At 48.9% G+C, this 19,171-nt stretch overlaps 1 protein-coding gene across 4 annotated transcripts in view; it reads right to left on the bottom strand.

Moving 5' to 3' along the window:
* The window catches only part of DGKD (diacylglycerol kinase delta), a 104,777-nt gene that overhangs the window by 44,118 nt on the left and 41,488 nt on the right, over window positions 1-19,171 (bottom strand). Inside the window, exon 1 of one of the 4 annotated variants that reach the window (XM_043462033.1) lies at window positions 7,976-8,175. The exons of the other annotated variants lie outside the window; for them this stretch is intronic. The gene's annotated coding sequence lies outside the window, so the exon portion shown is untranslated. Of the gene's footprint in view, window positions 1-7,975; window positions 8,176-19,171 lie in introns of those variants that run through there. 4 annotated transcript variants of the gene reach the window in all.

The following is a 19,171-nucleotide window of genomic DNA, read 5'->3' as shown; positions in this document are numbered from 1 at the left end:
CCTGCATCTGCTGAGTCACCAGGTGTCTGACCCTGGGACAAAGTCTTGTGTGCACCTTTACTGATGAGCTGATTTCAGGCTGTCTGCTGCTTAAGTAAACTGCAGACCAGCTACCAGGCAGCATGCCATGCAGCCAGAAAACAAACTAAACACCACAGGAAAAAAACAAGGTCTACAAAAAATTTATGAAAGGGCATATTTGTATTGCACTTCTGTGTTAAAGAAAAAAAAAAAAGTACATATTTAAAGGGCATGACAGACACACAGCCTGGAAAATTGGAAGTTGACATTTCAGGTTTTTTTCCTTTTCCTTCTGTTATTTTCCAAAATGTCTACAGTAAAGAGGTATTTTGTAAATTATCTATGCTTCTTTTTTTTCCTACAAAATCAACATCTGGGACAAAAACTACTAGCTGCCTATACAATTAGCATTTTCTGTTCTTCCTCACAAACGGACTGTGCGGCTCCCGACAGCTCTGAGCTAACAGAGCACATTCCCCCAGGCCCCCGGAGCTGGGGACACAACAGAGGCACAAGCTGAAGTGCTGAGGGAGCCTCAGGGAAAGCTTTTGGGGAAGACACAGCGGCAGCCTCTGCCCGCCGGCTCCCTGCGGCCCCTGCACAGGTATCTGGCCCCAGGAAGGGGCCCTGAGACCCCGCCAACTGTGCTTTCCAAAAAGAGGAAGACAAACTTCTGCCTTATTTAAACCACTGTCACCTGGGTTTTCAGTTAAACACCCCAAACGTAATCCGAATTAAGACGGCATATCCATCACCACAGAAGAAAACCAGGCACAGGGGCGGAGCCTTCATGCTCCAGGTAAAGAACTTGATTTACTTCGTTACAAAAGAACTGAAGACTCTCCAGTCAGATGAGAGCAGCGCCTGGCGGGCCTGATTGAACAGAGGGCAGTCAGGGAGAAATAACAGCTCCATGGGTCAAACCTGAGACGTCAGCCGGGGCTGGGCAGACTGCGGTGTGCCTCCTATTCTTCACATAAAGTTTTATTAGAACACAGCCATACCTGCTCTTTATGCCTCAGGCTGCTGCAGACAGCCAGAGACCAAATAGCAGGCAAGGCCTAAAGTCCTAGCCCCTTCAGAGAAATTTGCTGCTAACCTCTGATATACATCATTCCACACAACTTAGGAGGAACATGAAAAGGACTCACTAAACATATACAGATAAACAACAAGGACACACGACATAGCTCAGGGAACTATACTCGGTATCCTGTAATAGCCTGTAAGAGAAAAGACCTGAAAAAGAAGGCACATGTACATGTGCATAAACGAGTCGTTTTCACTGTACACCGGAAACTAGCAAAACATCATAAATCAACTACACTTCAGGTTTAAAAAAAATTGGTGTGGAGGTGTCAAACGCAATTTGCTGCATAAAAGGTGGAATTTTCACCTTGTCCCTTTCCGTCTCTGGTTCCTTAAGGGAGGGCCTTGGCTCTACTCCCAGGGGAGTCCCAGAGAGCCTGGCAGGAAGTGTTCACCTGACAGACGATGACGGAACACTTCCCCAAACGTGAAGGGCCACCTCTGAAGACTGTGTACATGTGCCCAAAATTACCAAGCAATTTAGGATGAAAAACTTTACAAAGTGAAAACCACCACAACACTACGTACTTCTGCAGGGCTCCCCTGGTGATGCCGAATCCGCCTGTCAAGGCAGGGAACACGGGTTCGATCCCTGGTCCGGGAAGACCCCACCTGCCGCGGAGCAACTAAGCCCGTGGGCCGCAGCTACGGAGCTCACACGCCGCAGCCACTGGAGCCCTCGAGCCTGGCCCTGCCTCCTGCAGGCTGTGTGGCCCTGGGCAGCCGTCCCCCACGTGTGACAGGGGTTGGACAGACGGCTGTCCAGCTGCTCCGCAAGGAGAAGCCTGCACACCGCAACTCCAGGGCAGCCCTGCGTGCCCCAAGTGGGGAAGGCCACCTGCAGCAACAAAGACCCAGCATAGCCAAAAACAGATAAATATAAATCAATCTTTAAAAAAGAAACAGGAACGAAAACAATACACACATCCACATGACCCCTCCAACGCACCCTCCCCCCGCCCCACGGGACTCTCTCAATGCAGTCCTCTCTGTGGCCTGGGGACCCCCAGCTCTCGGACCTCACCGAGACTCAGTCTGGGGGCTGAAGAGCCTGGGGAAAAGACACATCTCACACTGAGGTCACACTGCCCTGTGCGTGAGGGTGCTCCCCAGTCTTGCTCCCGGCAAAGGACTGGGCTAGCAGGAGCAGGTCCTTCCAGCCCCTCCACAACACCCCCCACCCCCGGCGGGAAGAGGGCCTCACCAGTAACCCCCAGGCAACGAAAGGGGTGGTGACTCCTCCCCCCAAAACTGAGCCTAAGGAAAATGTCTTCAGACACGCTAACACTTCATCAGAAAAGCGACCCCCACCACGTGAAGGTTTCAGGTCTGAAGGCGTGAAGCAAGGCTGGAGGAGACGAGATGAGGAGGGCCGGTCTGAGCTGCTGCGCCTGCAGCTCAGTCGTCACGTGGTCCTGCCTGCGTTCGGCCGGGAGGTGGGGTGCCCACGACTGGACAGCCATCAGCTCTAACCCCATGTCTCACATGGGGGGCGGCTGCCCAGAGGCGGCAGGTGGCTCCCCAGGGCCACACAGCTAGTCGGAGGCAGAGCCAGGGCCAGTTAAGACATACACAGAAGACAGATGGCCACACACTGTGTCCAGGGCAATCGTAGCCCATGGAGTGCCCTCCTGGAGGGAAAGAGAGCCCGCCCGACCTCGGGCTCTGGGGGATCTGTGTGCTGGCACGTGGACCCGGCACTCTGACTAACGCGGGAGGCCGCTTCCGTCCGGCCGGCACCCAGGAAGGAAACAGGCCCCTGAGAGGCACAGCTGCTGTGCTCAGCCCCCAGCTCTGCCAGGGGGCCCTGGCTCCCACACCCGCCCTGCAGCTGCACTGCAGGTGCACGGAGACCCAGCCCCGGCGACGCAAAGCGGGGAGTGGGCACCAGCTCCCCTCCCGGACGCCAGGGACCTGAATGGCGGACATACGCCCTCTCAGAGGGGCCCAGGCCCATCCCCTGCCTCCTCGCGCACCCTGACTGATGAACTGTATGGGTGCGGGGCTCTCGCTGGGAGGCAGTCCAGGAAAGGGCATCTCGGGCCCATCCCAGTCGGGCAGGTAAGTCACAGGCAAGGTGGCTTTCGGGATAACGCCCCTCACCAATAACCACGCCCCCTACTAGCTTTAACAGTTCACCCCTGTCCTCTGACCAAGCTTTCTGTATTCCTCTGGTATTTCAAGTATATTTCAAAAAAAAAAAAAAAATGAAAAGACATAATCCCAAACGCAGGATTTAACATTAAAAAAAAAAAAAAAAAAAGACAGAGAAAGGTTGAAGACAGTTCTTCCCACAGCAAGCCCTGACGCAGAGTCTGCCTACCAGAGCAGTGGTCAGCCGTGGCGGGAGGGCAAGGCAAGAGGGCTGGCCGAGGCCAGCTGGCCTGACTCGGGAGCCACCCCCCTCTGTCATGACACAACTGTGAAACAGTCCCACACGGACGGAGGAGAGAGGAGATTCCCAGAGATGTCGAGGGATGGAGACAGGGCCAACAACAAATCGATCAACCCAACAGATGTTCCTGGAACACCTACTTGATGCCAGCATGACTCAGGGGGCTGGAATGGAGACAGAGTCAGCAAGCCCAGGACATCCCCCTCTCAAGAAGTTCACACCCCTCCCTCCAATACAGAGAAAACCCTGGGCGGAAGGAGTGAGGAACCTGTCAATGTAGAGGTAAGAAACACAAAGTCTGAAGGGCCTGTGTCCATTTAAAAATTTATTATCAAAATTTTCGAAAGTTATTAATCAAAAACTTTCCCAAATAGAAAAATCCATATTGAGTTTCACTGGTGAATTCCAGCAAAAAATTAAGAAAGAAGTAGGCTTCCCTGGTGGCTCAGATGGTAAAGTGTCTGCCTGCAATGTGGGAGACCCGGGTTCGATCCCTGGGTCAGGAAGATCCCCTGGAGAAGGAAATGGCAACCCACTCCAGTACTCTTGCCTGGAAAATTCCATGGACGGAGGAGCCTGGTAGGCTACAGTCCACGGGGTCACAAAGAGTAGGACACGACTAAGCGACTTCACTAACACCAAACTGGATCAGAAAAAGAGGGAGGAACAATGATCCCCACTGTTTGATAATGCGAGCTAAAATGTTTTATAAAACCAGCTTACTTACTCTAAGTGCCAAAACTTGACCAAAGGAAAAAAAAAATTACAGATCAGGATCTCTCATGGATATCTTAGATCCAAAAGTCCCTAACAATATAACAGCAAACTAAATCCAAACATAAGTAAAAGGATAACATATGAGGAAGTAGGGTTTATGCCAGGAATGCAAGGTTGGTTTAACATTCGAAAGTCAATTTCATTTGTCTTTTTAACAAAATAAAGAAGAAAATTCATATGATCACTTCAACAGATACCAAAAAAGCATTTGACAAAATTCAGAACCCACTCATAATAAAAATCCTCAACAAACAAGACAATCCTCACACTGATAAAGGCTATCTACGAAAAGTCTACAGCTAACATACTCAACAGTGAAAAGCTAAACCACTGTTAATACTGGAAGAAATGAAAGGATTTCTACCTTCACTACTTTTATTCAACATTATACTGGCAGTCTCCACTTCTGCAATGAGACAAGAAGAAATATAAGGCACCTGGATCAGAAGAAGCCAAGCTACCCCACTCTGCAGATGATACGACTATACAGAGACTTCTTGGGAATCTACAAAACAACTACTAAAACTATTATTTTCTAAGATTACGAGACCCACTGTTTGCAGCAAACAAATGGAAAATATTTCTGTTTCATTTAATAGGCACACACAAAAAAGACTATATAGGAATTAATCTAAGAAAAGATGCTAAAGGTATCTACAATGAAAACTATAAAATTTTGCTGGGAGAAATTAAAGATCTAAATAAATACCAAGACATACCACATTCATGGGTAAACTCAAAGTTATTAAGACATCAACTATCTCCAAACTCAACTTATAGATTCAATGCAATCTCAGTCAAGATTCCAGCAGGCCCTTTTTAAATAGAAACTGACCAGTTAATTTTTACTTACATTAAAAATGCAAAGGTTTTATAATAACCAAAGCAATTTTAAGAAAGAAAAAGAGTTAAGAGGGCTTGCCCTGATTTCAACACTTACTGTAAAGTAATAGTAATAAAATAAAGTATGGAATTAGGATAGGGGCAGACATAGATCAATGGAACAGAATAGAAAATCTGGAGATAAATTTACAAATAAACAGTCAACTGACTTGATAAAGGTGTGAAGGTAATTCAATGTGGAAAGGAAAGTCTCTTTAACAAATGCAGTTGGAACAACTGAACATCCATATGGGCAAAAAATGAACATCAACTCTTTACCTCACATTATACATTAAAAGTTAACCATAAATCCTAACTGTAAAACCTAAAACTGCAAAACTTCCAGAAGAAAATCTTTGCAATGCCGAGGTAGAAAATGGTTTCGTGGATACGACACGACAATGAACCATGGAGAAAAAAAACTGATCAACTCAATTTCACCAAAAAGACTCCACTCTTCTAAAGACGCTATTAAGAAAGAGGCAGTACGACCAGGAAAAACATTCGCAACACATATATCACAAACTAACATCCAGAATAAAGAGCTCTTACAACTCAATAATGAGACAAGTTGATGCAAAAATGGACAGATGCTTCTACCATACATTTCACAAAAAGACATACAAATAGTCTATAAGCACATGAAAAGATGCTGACATCATCTGTCATCAGGCGAAGAGAAACTAAAACCACAGTGAGATACTACTATATATCTATCAGCACGTGTAAAACAAAAAGACGGGGCGCACAAAGTGCTGGGGAGGGTGTGGAGCAACTGGCGCTCTCAGGCACTGCTGGTGAGAACGTGAGACTCCAAGCACTGAGGAAAACATCCGAGCAGTCTCTCGCAAAGCTAAACGCAACACCTACTATACGACCCAGCAATTCTGACACTCAGGCATTCACCCAAGGAAAATGAAAACACAGGTCCAAACAAAGACTTGTATATTAATGCTCGTGGCAGCTTTGACTGCAGTACCTCCAAGCTGGAAACTGCTCGAATGGCCACCACAGGTAAATGGATCAACAAACTGGGTGGGGGGGACAAATTATGATACACCCAACATAGAAAGCTTGAAAACTGTTATGTTAACCAAGCCAAAGAAGCCAGACAGTAAGGGGGGAAAAAAAAAAATATATATATATATATATATATGTATATAAAATGCCATCACTCAAGGAAGTTTTCAGGGGGATGGAAACGTTTGTTATCCTGTGCTGCCACTTTCAACAGAGGGGTATGTGTGTGCACATGTGCGTAAGAAACAAACGCATCAAGCTGTACCCTTTAAACAGTGCAGTTCATTGAACAGCAATTAAGCCTCAACTAAGCTGTAAAAAGTTTTAATGTTGATGTATCTCAGGGCACTTGACAGGGTGAACCTTTCTCTGAATGACTAGATGACCACAGAGTTCACCATCCAAGCCAGGAAATTTTCTGCAAATCAAAGTGGGTGCTAAAAATAATTAACGACTATTAAATCATCTACAACCGGGTGTGTCAACTGGCAGTGACAGGGAAGCCAGCACTTACAGCTTTGGGAACAACAAATACCCAATCCACTCCTTGGTGTGATTAGATAACCTCGTGCATATAGTAACCTGTAAAGCTCACTCCTTAGAGGAGAGCGCCAAGCTGGCGACAGCCTCAAGGGTCAGCTCTCCTGGACCCTTCCTTTCCAGTCAAGGAAGTGATCCTGTTTTCTCAATGTCAGGGATAGGACAGATGCCAAGGCTCCTGCCTCACGGTCAGTGCCCCTTCAGTCCCTCCAAAGGTGAGGAGGGAGCCACCTCCACTCCTATTTTCCAAATGTCCAATCACTCTGAGTCGCCATCATTAGGCCTCTGCAGACAGGGGACAATTCAGAAGCAGAGCAGACAGTGCCCGGATACCTGCCGCTTTTCTGATGCAACTGCAGCCTGGGTGGAGGTGAGCCTGCGTGCCCCCCGAGCGGTTCAGCGAAGGGGGAGCTCCCCGCCTTGCCCGAGCCCCTCTGCTCCTGGCTGCCTCCTGAGGTTTAGTTAAACGTCCTGTAAGAACTAGGACAGCAGTTCAGGATCACGTGTTTCTTTCTGAATTTTCATTTCAAACCAGGCGCTTCGTCTGTGGAAGAGGAGGGGTTACTGAGTCAAAAGCCAGCACCACCTCCCCACCATCAAGCAGGGAATTCTCTTAACTTCATAAAAAGTTGTTTCAAGACAATAAAATGATCCCACTACTCTATGTGCTCTGAAACAACAGGTTATTCTGGAATAGAAAAGAAGGATTAAAAATTATACCCTATAGAATGTACCATTTTCCTTTCAAGAAAAAAAAAAAAACCAGACATACAGGACTCGGCTTGATCATATCCTTGGACATTTACCAAATATTTACAAAACCTAGACATTTACCTGAACATTTACTAAAGAATATCGGGTAAAGAATGAATAAAATTATTAATTTCTTGGACAACCTAAGAAAAATTCAATCCATCTATGTTACCCTCTCCACTATTTCTTTTCTCAAAGAACTCTTTGCAGAAGTCCTAGAGTCAAACTACAGTCTCTCAACTGTCCTTTGTTTCGTCTGTCACTTGTGAATAAAGACAATCAGAAGTGTTAACAATGAACACACACCTATATACACAAGCATACATACAAACATACCACACTTACACACACACCCCCAACAGTATTGTGAAAACGGCTTAAATTTCATAAATGCAACTCCTACTCAATAATAACACAGCCCAGGCAAGTAACAGCATCCGCTCCCACCCTCAATTCTAAATATACTTAACAGACACCACAATTAGTTCCACCGCTCACCAGCCAGGCTGCCAGAAGACAGTGTTCTTTCTCTGTGCCTGCTTGGAGCAGCTCTAAGAACCAAGCGCTGAGCCCTCACGTGGAGTACCCAGCTCTTTGGACCATCGGTGTCACAGAGCAGGTGCTGCCTTCAGCAAAACCCCACACTTAGCAAACACACAGCCACCAGTTTGGCTCAAAGCCGCGTCTTCCTGCTTCTTGAAACTGAGAACACAGGGGACTGGATTATAAAGCACGGGGTTCACTAGAGTAGCTTCCGCCTGCAGCTGCTCTCCTAGCCCTGCTCCACCGCCCAAGGCGTGTTTTAACAATCAGAGCACTTTATTCACTAAGCACCTACTATGTGCCAGGTGCTGCCTCCCCCAAGGCGTGCGACTGAGCTGCCCCCGCTTTTCCAACGGGAGAGTGAGGCTACAGGCGTGAGAAGCTAGGATCGCGCAGCTGATGGCCGGCAGCCAGGGGGGAGGACTGGGTGTCCCGAGCCCCGTGTTCGGGCAGGGAGCAGGCAGCGCACTCAGGCGGCAGGAGCCGCTGTGCTCACACGGGCCTTCCCGTCTGGCAGGGTTCTGCAGGACTCACGGGACAGCCCCGGCCCACAAGCACAGCCTTCCCACCCCAGATCCAGGCCAGCAGTCACAGAAACTGGGAAGAGCTTTTCCATGTGAGGAAATCTGCCAATTATATATATAGCTTTTCCTCTCTCTGAGCCAAACTGACTGGTGTAGGGGTTTTGCCCAGGAAATATCTGAGCTCCAAACAAGCTGGAAAGGAAAACTGATGTTGAAATCCGGATAAAGGTCATGGTTGCTCACCAAACGAGCAGCGCCTGACCACCCCACAGGCTGACATCTGCTGGGAACAGCTGAGAGACTCGGGTCTGGGGTTTGTAGGCCCCACACAGGCCTGCAAAGGGACTCCCGTTCACTCAACAGACTTGAATGCAGAACAGACGAGATTTAAAACAACTAAAAAGACTAGATAAATCCATTACATAGCTTCTTTTCTATTTAGGGTTCCTGTGTGTGCATGCTAGGTTGCTTCAGCCATATCTGCCTCTGTGCGACCCTACAGACAGTAGCCCACCAGGCTCCTCTGTCCATTGGATTCTCCAGGCGAGAATACTGGGGTGGGCTGCCATGCACTCCTTCAGGGGATCTTCCCGACCTAGGGATCTAACCCGCATCTCTTACGTCTCCTGCATTGGTAGGCGGGTTCTTTACCACCAGCACTAGCTGGTTACAGGGTTACCAGGTTCAGTTCAGTTCAGTCGCTCAGCCATGTCCAACTCTTTGCGACCCCATGAATCACAGCACGCCAGGCCTCCCTGTCCATCACCAACTCCCAGAGTTTACTCAAAACTCATGCCCATCGAGTCGGTGATGCCATCCAGCCATCTCATCCTCTGTTGTCCCCTTCTCCTCCTGCCCCCAATCCCTCCCAGCATCAGGGTCTTTTCCAATGAGTCAACTCTTACCAGGTTATAACTAATTAAAATATGAAAAGTAAAATATAAAGGAAAACCAAATGTTAATGTAAAATAAGATAATTAAACAAAGGTATGGCTGGATGGCATCACTGACACAATGGACAGGAACTTGGCCAAGCTCCAGGAGACGAGGAGGGACAGGGAGGCCTGGCGTGCTGCAGTTCATGGGGCTGCAAAGCATCAGACACGACTGGATGACTCAACAACAGCAACATAAAGCTTACAGCTTTAATCACATTTGTTTTCTCTTTACATTCTATTTTTCCTGTTTTTATTAGTTATTTGCCTGATAATCTTAAGGATAATTCTTTCCTGATACCTACTCTTCAGTTGCAGATGCTATTTTTAACACTGCCTATAAAGTTAACCTCATCTGAAATTCTTTGGGATTTGAATAAAACAAAGTAACTGCTAAGTGTTAGCAAGTTGAACCCTATTACTTTCCTACCAGTAGTGATAAATGGTCATGGAGATAAAAACCAGGGAACACTTAAAGAACACTTTTTTGCCATCCCAATGACAAAGATTCTATTATAGCATTACCCCCATTTCACAGATGAGAAAACTGAGTCTATGAAGTATCTTGCCTTAAGTCATAGAGCTAAAAAAGGAGAACACCTTCATAATACACCTCACAAAATACCATGAAACATTTCACCCAGAGTACTGTGGGGGAAGGAAGCTATAAATACAGACATGTAAAATCACTCCTCTCTATGTATGATGTGGTCATTTCAGGCAGGATGACGCTGTGAATGAAGCCCGCTGGATCCCTGTGCCAATGGCCATATGCTGTAGCCATATGACTAAACAGAAGGGCCAGGTCATACTTTTCGGAAATCACATGAAATCTCAACGTGGTATTTTGCAGAGTAGCAGCCCTCTTAAACATGTATATCCTAAATGCAATTCTCATTCAATTTCTACTGAAATTATACTGAAACCTGGAACATCTTTTTTTGCCCCATGGACCCCTTTTGGCAGTCTGGAGAAGCCTATGGAGACTTCTCAGAATGTCTCTAGATGTAGAAAATGAAATACCATTGCAATGAAAATCAACTTTAATCAAATAGTCAAATCCACAGACCCCTTATGGGGAGCAAGGTCCATGAACCAAGATAAAAAAACCTCTGCCAGCAGCACGCTTTCTTCTCTCCTCCCTCTCCCCCATCTCCCAAAAGGAGTTACAGGGGTGACTGGCTCTCCAGCAGTCATCTTGGACCAGGAGAATCGACTTCTGGAGGGACCCAGATGATGCTGCGCAACCACATGTTGATCAAGGCCTGCCTCCTCTTGTGAAGGAAAACAAAACTTCACACACTCACACCATTCTTTCTTTGACAACTTCTCTTTTAACAAGTGGATGGAGTGGGTTGAATAGTGCCCTCCAAAAGAATATGTCCATGTTCTAATCCCCAGAACCTGTGACTGTGAGCTAACTTGGAAAAAAGAGTCTTTGTAAACATAATTAGGGATCTTAGGGTGGAATCACCCTGGGTTACCTGGGTGGTCCTAACCCCAGTGACAACTGTCCTCCCAAGAGACAGAAGGGAGGACACAGTGGAAGGCGGAGAGAGTCCTGCAAAGATGGAGGGAGAGACGGGGGTGATGCCTCACCAGCCAAGGGACACCCAGAGCCGCTGGAAGCCAGACGAGGCAGGGAACAGAGTCTCCCCAAGACCACGGTAGGGAGCACAGCCCCGCCAACGCCTCGATCTCAGACTTCTGGCCTCCAGAAATACGAGAGCATAAATTTCTGTTGTTCTAAGGCATGTGGCAATTTGTCATGGCAGCCCCAGGAAACAGAGCAGCCAAACCTACTTCTAATAAATGTACCTTTATGATTTTCTAAACATTAAATACTAAGAAGTAAACATACACTCCCTTTCACATATGCAGTGCTGTATATGGTGTTAAGCAGAAACAGCCCTCTAAACACGTGTATCCTAAATTTAATTCTCATTCAGCTTATACCGAAAACTCTTTATTTTCCATTGCCATTATTGGGCCAATCCATCTTCCTGAAATTTAAGAATAAATCAAGAGCATGTCCTTCCCTTCACTCTGTTCCTACTTCATGCCAACAAGCATTCCCTTCTTTCTTCCTGTACTCTGCCCAAGCCCCATCTGCTTCCTCCAACCATCCCTCACCCCTCACACCAGCGTGTTCTCGACTTCACTGCCCTTCTCCAGGCTGTGCCACCTACAGAGCTCATGATCCAACTTTCTGCTCGCGTTTCCTCCTCCACCAGCCCAGTCTCTGACACCAGGGTTCCCCCAGTCCGTCCGCTTCCTCGTCACCAAACCCAGCCCAGTCTCCTCCTTTCCTTCACTAGAGGCACACGGCACGCTCACCGGAGATTCTGCGGGTTCAGGATACGTGAAAGTTTCAGAGATGAGGTCAGGTAAGCAGAAATTAAAAATACAGAAGTCCTCTTGCTCAAAAATGAATGTGTAAACCCAAACCACACCAGAACCACACAGAGCAGAGGAAGTTTCACCTTCTCAGCCTCAGGTAAGGCAACGGAGGTGAGAATGGCCACACAGCGGAGCGGAGGCCGCCTTCAGGAACACCTGCCCCCTCTCCTGGGCACGGGGACTCCACATGGGGCGGCTCCACAGGGGAGGCCACGCTCGTTTTCCCAACAGCCCCTCCTGTGACCGAAGACGCCTGCACTAAGATTATCTGTACCAGGAGAAACTGAAAGCATTCTACGTCCCTAAAACTGCAGGAGTAAATAAAACTGATCAACCATGACTCGTCCACACGATGAAACACCCACAACTAGAGAGGCTTACCACATGGAAACGCTTATCTGATGAAATAATAACTGATGCCAAAATATAAAATTACACATACGCTGATGTGTGGATAACATATGCAAGAAGCAACATCTACCTGTGAAGAAGTCTGAAGGAAACGTGAGAGAAGAAAGCCGCTGCTGAGCTACTGCAGGCTTTTTTTTTTTCACTTTAAATTCCTTTAAAATCATCATTACGATTTAAACACTTTTAAGACAGATATCCCTGGTGGGCAGTGGCTAAGACTGTGCTCCCAATGCAGGGGGCCTGGGCTCGATCCCTGGTCAGGGAACTAGATCCCACAGGCCACAACCAAGAGCTCACATGCTGCAACTAAGACCCGACATAGACAGAAAGATTAAAAGAATAATCAGTACTTTAAGCGGCCCCGCCCCCAGGCCGGCTCACACAGCCCCTCCGCAGCAGAAGCCTCACTCCCAGGCGGGGGCCTGAGCTGTCTCTTTCCCTCTCGCACTGTCCTGGGCAGCCTCACCGTGTGACACCTGTCACAGGGCACAGTCACAAGTCTGTTCACACCCAACAGCCTACAATGCATGTTTCCACCTCTGTCCACCCTCAGACACCCAGGAGAGTTTGCCACAAGGACCGCTGAAAGAAGGGAAGACAAGTCTTTCTGAAAAACTGCGCCTTTTCCAATTGATTTCTATGTGATTTCAGAAATCAGGTTGCCAGGGTAAAGCGTGACTTGCCCAATTATCTCTGTATTCTGCAGGGGTAAACCAGGAAACGCCCACACAGCAAAGAGAGCCGGCCGTTCCCAAAGCTGCTCACCAACCAGAGTCCAAAAGCCCCAGCTCCGGGAGCCCCAAGGTCCTGTCACTCCCACTTCTCTGTAAGTGGGTAACGGGAACCAAAGGGGGGTCTGGCCCACGGGACCATCTGCAGTAATGGACATTTGTTCCAGGGCGGGGGTGGGGGGAGTGAAAAGAAGAAACAATTCCACCTTCCCTCTGAACAGAAAGGACCAAGAGAACCGTGTTCCCGGCTCCGGCTCCTCACACAGCCGGCGAGAGCCTCACTCAGGGACAGCAAGCTGTGAAAGGCAGCCCCGGCCTCGGGTCGAGACACAGAGGCCATGATCACCAAGGAGCCTGTGCTCCACTCACCATCGCAGGACTGTGGGTCCCCAGTCCGGCTGCCCCTCAAAGTCGAGCAAAGTTTGGAAAAATCACCCACTTGTAAGTCAGCAGCAGGCTCTCCAGGGAAGGTTCCTGAACCTTTTCTGAAGTTCTAAAGGGCGCTCGGGCAGGGCCAAGGCTGGGAATCGCCACCCCAAGGAAGCAGAGGCAGCTACGTGCTCCCTCTGACCACGACATGAACAAGGTCTCGTGGAAGAGGGTGCCCGCACCCTACCTTCTGAGGGGTGCACCAGGCCTGCCGGAGGAGTTCGGGGAGAGGGCCGCCAGCGGAGGGGCCCCAGACGCCAGGGCCGTGAGGCACGCGTGCACAGGGTGTTCGCTGCCCACAAGGGGCGAGGCTGGGAGGGGCCGGAGCACCAGGTCCCCTGGACGCGGCAGATAAGAAACAAGGCAGCATGAGAGGACTCAGTGCTGTCAAACACGGGCAGGGGACGCCTCTTTCTCATGGCTCTGTATTCACGTACATTCCAGTAAAACTTGTCTTTCCTCTTCAAGGCCCACCTCCGCTGTGGCACTGCTGTGACCCTGGTGGGAATGAACAGACTGTCCAGTGCCTGGCCAGCGAGACGTGGTCAGCGTGGTGACGCTCCATCTGAGAAACACAAGGACACCAAACCCAAGAACACTCCCTACAGCCCTATCGTCGACAGCAGCAACTACTTTCATCACGTTGCGTTAACTCATCTGACCCTGCCGACACCCCCAAGCAGGTTCTGCTATCACCCCTACTCCTCAGATGAGGACCCCCAGGCGCAGAGCCGAGTGTGATCTGCCCGAGGTCAGCCGGCAGGTGAGAGGCTGAGCGGGCACCCGTGCCCTGCTCCCTGGTCCTCCCAGGGAGCCCAGCTCCCGCACCAGCCCCACTGCAGGCACTTTCAGAGATAAGGAAAGGACTGAACGCAGCCCTGCCGTCTAGGGTCTCACACCTGGGAGAGAAACACAGACCCCAAACATTCAGAGTCCGTGCCTCCTCCGGGACCCCGGAGTCTGGAAATCCCACATGGCACTCAATCTCCCCCGTAAATGAAGCAAACCGTAACTGCCCACGTCACAGCGCGCACACAGACGGCTGCCCCAGGCGCCCTCCCCGCAGAGCGGGGCCCAGCTCTCCCCTGCGAGCAGCCTCCACCCCCGCGAGCGCGGACCGTGGGGGCACCCAGAGGCCCCACCCACCAGCCCTGGGACTCGGGGTACCACTCGGCCACACCAGAGAGCCGTGGGCGGTGCCGGGGTCACGGCAGGTGGGCGGGCGTGGGCAGACACTGCCTTCTCTGAGGGGGATGCCAGGCGGGGAGCCTGTGATGCCCGGGTGCCCCCGCCTGCAGTCGGCCGTCCACCTGCCCCCGCGTCCACAGTGGCTCCTGTGTCCACCTCAGATGACATCCCTCTGTCCTACTGCGCTGAGAAAATCGTCACTAAACCAAATTCGGCTCTGACTCTGCTTCCCTCAGAGGGCCAGGGCCTCTGACACCAGGCACCATGAAGTCGGAGTCCGAGGTGACGATTCCAAGTATGGAAGCCGCCACGCGGCCCTGGTGGGGGGCAAGGGCGTGGAGCGGCTGCAGGCAGGGCACACATCATGTGACCGTCAGGCCGGGGCAGGGCGCTCGCTACCAAGCATCCACCACTGAGAGCTCAGTGCCCGTCTTCCTTCTGTACTGTTCCTAAATCGTGCAGGACCAAGAGTGGCGCTGGCAACAAGGAGACCAGGGTCGAACTCCTCTGCCCGCCAGGCCCGGGTCCCCACCTACCCTCCCTCACCAGCCACAGAAGAGGCCGCCCGTCTGACCTCCTCACGCCCACCCTGCCCACCCCTTCCCTGCAGCAGCCATGACAAAACCCAATGGCTTTACAGATCTTACTGGCTTGCAATACACGTGGCAAAGGGTCCACCACGGCCTGGAACGCGCTTCACCTCTGCCCTCTGCCCGCCTCGCCTCTGCCCTCTGCCCACCTTGCCACCCTCCCAGGCTTGGCTCCCTCTGGCAGGAACCGCTCTGACCCCGGACCCCTGACGCTGCTGCTCACAGCCTGCTCAGCCTTGGGTCTTCCCACGTCCCACCAGCCACGCTCCCCCACAGGAAGGCCTCCCCTGACACCAGCTGCAGCCAGAGCTGTTTCCTTCTTGGCCTCTGCTCCTGACTGCCCAGCACCCGCTACTCACCCGGGACTGTTTGGAGCGTGAAGGAAGCTCTCACTGATACCAGCGCCTGTCCAGACAGGGCTCTCAGGTGAAATCAGAGGGTGAACAGGGCCAACCACCCTGGAACGGGTCACTCTGTACCTATGGGCACCTACTGTGTGTCAGTGAGCAAACAGGGCCGACCACCCTGGAGAGGGTCACTCTGACATGTAACTATGGACACCTACTGTGTGTCAGCAGTGGACAAACCAGACAAAAATCCCTTGCTCACACGTGGTGTTACGTTACAGCTTTTAACAAAAGAAACAAAAGCAGGTGGACTCAGAGCAGCGACACTCCGGGGAGGGATGGTGGGGGTGGGGGCGGGGTGAGGCCGGAGTCTCGCTGAGCCCCACTGCTTCCATTTGTTTCTGCTGCTTTCCAAAACTTCAAGTAACTTTAAAGGAGGTGGCGACATTCCATCAGATGTTTATTAAAATAGAACCCAGGTTTAAAATGATGGAACACTGACTTGAAGAAAAAAGTAAACAAAAGCACTTAAACTCTTAACTGCCCCACAACTCCTGGAATGCTCCAGGCTGCTGCGGGAAGATTATAAAAGAAGCCAGCCAGGACTTGAAGACAACTAAAATCACTAAAGAGAGATCAGAGATGGCTAGGTCGGGGAGGGGGGACATCTGAAGTCAATGGAAACATCTGGATACCCAAAAGCAAATGCAGGTGCTCAAAGGATAATCTCCCCCTGAGGCACAACAAAGATGAGGTTAAACAGAAAGCGTTTTTAAAATACTTTCTCTATCAAACAAGAACAAGTCAAGATAAAAACAAAGTAAAAAGAACAGGAAAGCTATGCTGAAACGGGTGAAAATCACACGTAGAAGCACTAAGAAATGCAATTAGATTTGTATCCAATTATACAATTTGATACACAGAGAAAACAAATTAAAACAATGCAGAAAAGCATAACAGACACGGAAGATGAAGCACGCACACACACACACACACACACCCCTGCATGATCCCGAGGCCCCTGGTCCCTGCTGGACCCTGCAACTCATTTACCCGGCCTGCTGCTCGGAGGCAGAGTGCTTGACACCTCATCCATCTCGCCCTGGGCCAAGCTGAGCGCACCCATGTCACTGCCCACTCTCCACCCACCCGTACCCTGAACCAGAGGCCTGACCTTCCTCTTCCTCTTCACCCTCCATGTGGCAGCCAGAGCAAATCATCCCAACACTGCAAATCTGGGACTCTTGCCAAATGGAACTAGTCAATGGACAGGCTGAAGGACGACGTCCCAAACCCTTCCCGCACCTACGGTCTTTCTCCTGCTGGCCTCAGCAGGCCGCACAGCCCTCCCTTCACCTCTCTGTACAGTCTGAACTGCAGCCCCCACCGCACCTTTTGCACACGCTAGGCCCTGGACCTAACCCATTCCAGGGCGCTAAGTGTGACTCACATGCACCAACTCATACACTCTGTTCAGTTGACTTTCCACTCATCACTCTTCAAGTCTCAGTTAAAACATCACCTCCTCGGGGCAGTCTTCCCCACCCCTCCGCCAGACCAGTGGGGACCCGGCTTATCATACTTCCCACGCAGCCTTACTTCCATACGTATTGCCAGTCTCAGCCTGTAATTAGACCTCGCTGTGAGTCACTAAGCCCCCTTGAATACAAGCTTGATGACAAAGAGCCCTTCTCCATTTCTGCCCACCACTGAAATTTATCATTGAGTATGGTATGTGGTCCAGAGACCCTGCACACAAAGATGTTGAAACAATGAATGAATGAACATGCCGAACTCCCAAAGAACAAGACAAAGCACATGAACCAGAATTACAGAGATAAGATCATTTTTCAAAGTTGGAAAACCAAAAACAGGGACTGGAAGCCAGCAGGTTCTACATATCAGACAAATTTGTGAGCAAAAAGCAATATTCCTCAAGACAAAAAGAGAATCCTACAAGATTTCAAATGGAAACGTACAGATATCTTCAAAGATGGTAACAACATGAAGGCTAGTTCAATGCCTCCCCTGCAACACCAGCAACAGAAAACAGTGCGCTGTTAGAGGCATCCACTGAAAATACCATGTTTTGGTTCGTTGGTGAGAAGCAGAACATTTTCCATTATTTTACTTCCTTGTTCCTCAGTCCTTTCTCAATGCTTAGTTTGAAAGGAACGACCGAGTGGCTGGAAACAAAGCCCTGAGAGGCATGAGCTGTGTGGCCAAGCACTGTCTGCTGCAAAGCTCGACCAAAACATGATGTCCCCATGTGGGCTGGCTATAGGCAGAGACATCATGAGAAAACCTGTGCGCTGTGAGTGTGTGAAAAAAAAAAAGGAAAACTTCAACACAAACCATTGTCAAAAACAAAGGCAAACAGTGCACATACCACTCACAAAAATGCAAAACAGAAGAGAGGTACCAAGAAAGCATGAACTCACAACACAGCCAGGCGCGGAAACATAGCAGTCAGACACGTAAAAACTGACAAGCAGAAAATGCCGCGTGTTCACTACTACTAGCAGACTGTTCCACAATGAACTAAAACAAATTCTAATAATCTACTGTTTACAAGGATTAAATCTAAAATAACAAGGAAAAATAAAGAAAACAGTAAGGGTGGAAGAGGAAAGTAAGTATGTCAATTAAACTGTGAACAAAGGAAAGAAAGTATGACAATATTAATATCAGACAGAGAACATGGTCATGGCAAAGATTAATCAGTGTTAAAAAAAATAGATGTGACTTTATTAATAGATGATTGATTACTCAGTAATGAGGGTATTAACATTTACTTAGGTGCTTAAAAGAACTTCAAAAATAGAGCAGGTAAGAACTGTTAGAAATATGAGAATAAAAGGATGAATTTAATTGTCCTGAAAGAGATGAACTTCTCATTATCAGTCTGTGAGAGAAGAAGTTATAAAAAGTAAGGTCCTAAGAAGACTGAGCAACAAATTTCCTAAGTTGCGATAAAGACCAAATTTTATTCCCTATAGTAAATAATTATCTTTCAAGTAAATGGGATCTAACATTTCTCACATTTCATAATGAGTGATCTTTTCTTTTTAAATTGAGGTATAGCTGATGTACAATATTATATATATAAGTTTCAGGTGTACAACACAGTGAACACAACTTTTAAGGGTTATATTCCATTTATAGTTATTATAAAATATTGGCTATACACCTTGTGTTGTTTGTATATAGTAAGTGATCTTACTGTCAGATACTTATAAATATCATGCAGTGATGAGATACAGAAAAAAACAAACTAGTGACAAGTGCCAATTCACAAGCGGAAGCCAAAGAGGCTCAGAAGCTAACAGAGCTTTTGAACACCACCACAGGGCTGGCGGAGACGACGGAATTCAGAGACCAACGGAGAATGAATAAATGCCGAGACTCCTACGGACTAACCCACAGAAGCAGAGCAAGTGAAGACTGATCAGTCAGTCAGAAAAAAGTGAAGCCCACCTTCAAATCCGATCAACCACAAACTGGATTTAAGATGACCTGCTGCTCCTGCGCCCACCGGCCAGAAGCAGAGGATTAACAAATCCTCTCTTTGGGAAGAGACCACCATCCTGAGCCTA

This window comes from Cervus canadensis, chromosome 2 (genome assembly GCF_019320065.1).
Source record: "Cervus canadensis isolate Bull #8, Minnesota chromosome 2, ASM1932006v1, whole genome shotgun sequence".
Classification (NCBI taxonomy): domain Eukaryota; kingdom Metazoa; phylum Chordata; class Mammalia; order Artiodactyla; family Cervidae; genus Cervus; species Cervus canadensis.
The sequence above is the reverse complement of the archived record's forward strand: the minus strand, read 5'-3'. Positions and strand labels throughout refer to the sequence as shown.